At 39.0% G+C, this 2,644-nt stretch overlaps 1 long non-coding RNA gene across 1 annotated transcript; it reads left to right on the top strand.

Annotated features, from left to right (window-relative positions):
• The first annotated feature begins 404 nt into the window (after positions 1 to 404).
• Positions 405 to 1,916, top strand: LOC129904177 (uncharacterized). The gene is made up of 3 exons (XR_008770394.1): positions 405 to 443; positions 1,455 to 1,483; positions 1,576 to 1,916. It is a non-coding gene; the product is annotated as an uncharacterized LOC129904177 (long non-coding RNA).
• The last annotated feature ends 728 nt before the right edge of the window (positions 1,917 to 2,644 follow it).

The raw sequence follows: 2,644 nt of genomic DNA on the forward strand, positions 1-2,644 counted from the left end.
GATTTGAGAAGAGATTTTCAAGGCAAAGTGTTGGGTAAGTGATTTTTGACCTAAAACCTTCCTTTTTCATTAAGTTTTTGACGATTTTAACTCTTAAATTTTAGTTTCAAACCCCAAAAATCTTTGTTTCTTCCCTAATCCGAATTTAAGGAAAATTATGATTTCTAACTCGTTTTGAGCTCTATTTTTATGGGTTTTTCAACCATGAGTTCCTTATTACCAATAGAATGGGATTGTTCAATAAATTTCCAGATTTGACCCTTTTCAAAAATAGTTAATTTTTGGACCATTTTACCCCCGGTTCCAAAACCTATCAATATGGGTGTCATTGGACTCCTTGTGACGTGTATGTTTCATTGTTGATAGTGAGTTGTCATTCCGAGCACTGAATTCAAGAGTTGCTTGTCCGGTGGAGGTATTCGAGTGCGGTTTCGGCAATTGAGGTAGGTTTGGCTATCTTTCTTTGAGATTGAGATGGGGTAATTAGTCATTCATATGTTATAGACTTTGGAATGGGGTTGTAGTATGAGTTGAGAATGTTATATATATTGTGATGCCCGTGTGGGGGCTTATTTATTAATGTGTTGCCATGTGGGGGTTTATTCGTATTACATAGCCCGTGTGGGGGCCTTATTTGTTATCTTATTTGCTTTGAGAGCATGTGATTTGTGATTTGCCCAAAAGAGAGGCTTGAGTATATTATTTGACTTGTGATGCCGCCTGAGAGATTGAGTTGGGTTTTTTTGAGCATACTTGAGTATTTAAATATTGTTGAGAAAGGGGTGAATATTTTTTTAAAAAAAGTATTTCCTTCCTGTTACTATTTATTGAGGGTGAATATCATGTGTAGGTTAAGTTTTGAGAACTTTGAACCTTATACCACATGTGAGTTGAATATTACTTCCATGCCATATGTGTTTTGATGCATTCATCCTCATTCATCATATCATGAAACATGAGAAGTTGAGAAATATAGAAATTCTTTTTGAGAAAGAAAATGAAACACCTTTAAACCTTTGTATCTTGAGTCCCTGACCGAGGCAGTTTTCCGGCAGGGTAGTAGATGCATTATGATCTCAACCTTTGTATCTTGAGTCCCTGACCGAGGCGGTTTTCCGGCAGGGTAGTGGATGCATTGTGATCCCTTGACCACGAGGAGGTGGCAAGGATAATGAGATATTGTGATTGAGGTATATGGTCTGCGAGACCCCCATGGGCCCTGCTTGGTAGCACAGCTCAGCAGGTGTATACGACAGTCTGTGCGATAGTCTTGATTCCACCGTACCACCACATCATTGCATCATCATATTGCATTGCATTGCATTGATATTTGTACTGCTTGAATTATCTGGTTAATTGTGATTATGAGCTGTTATTATGGGTTTACCTTACTCGCATCAATATATATATAAACTGGCGGCACCGATGCCGAAGTGGGACTTTTCTGTATGCAGGTGGATGCATTCCTTAGTTTATTTCATAGGTTTGATTAATTCCTTATACTCAGTCAGCTAAAACCTACTGAGTATATGTGAATTGTACTCACCCCTACTTCTGTGTCCCTTTTTGATGCAGATACTAGTCGGGGTACCCCACGTGGCAGTTAATATTCTAGCGGATTGTGTATTCTCAGATTAGTGGTGAGGTCCCAAAATTCGGATCGTCACTAGTCTATCTTTATTTTTCAGTCTTTTGTATCATTCAGAGACTTATGTTGTATCTTCAGATTCGAACCTTGTATTAGATGCTCTTTATACTTATGACACCAGGTTTTGGGATAATTTCTTCATTATTTTTTTTTCTTTTTATTTAAATCGTGGCATCACTTTCCCCTTTGGGAGTCTTGTATGAGTTTTATTTTTAGGGTTACACATCAGATTGAGTTTTGAGATGTGTGCCATCATGACCTCAGTTTTTGGGTCGTGACAGTCCGATTGATTTTTTTGTAGAGTGCTAGGTGATGGACATCACCACTAGTTACAACCTATTATTAGGAGGACCATGGATCCATATGGTCGGAGCCGTGACCTCTACTCTCTATCAGATGATAAAGTTTGTGAAGAATGACTATGAGGTGGTCATTTATGGTGAAGGAAGTCATTCAAACAGTTATGTGCCAAATGTTGATGATATTACTAGAGGTACCGACTTCTACACAGTGGATCTGGTAACTACTACTGGTGATGATTTGGCCCCACAACCTCCTATGCCTTCTATTTATAAAATGATAGCCATTGTCATACTCTGAAATGGTTTTGAGCTAGGTTTTGGATTGGAGAAGTACTTTCAAGGAATCATTGAGCTTATTCATATTCCGGATAGAGGATTGAAGTATGGTATGGGATATGTCCACACAGAAGACGACGATCTAGAGATGGCAAGCAGGAAGTTTGATCAAGTATTAGCTAGGACAATACCTCACTTGTATATGTTGTTTCCAGTACGAGAATATATCAATGATGGAGGTCATGGGGAAGAAATCTGGGATCTTTTTGAGGAAGTTGACGCAATTTGGGAGGAAGAAACGAGGCCATCAAGCATTCGTAATGCCGAGCCAGAGGAACAATTATCTAATTGGACGTCCACACCGCTCTTAGTTCCTCGCTCATTGTCACAACCCAATTCCTTAGGTCATGATGACACC

This window comes from Solanum dulcamara, chromosome 9 (genome assembly GCF_947179165.1).
Source record: "Solanum dulcamara chromosome 9, daSolDulc1.2, whole genome shotgun sequence".
NCBI lineage: Eukaryota > Viridiplantae > Streptophyta > Magnoliopsida > Solanales > Solanaceae > Solanum > Solanum dulcamara.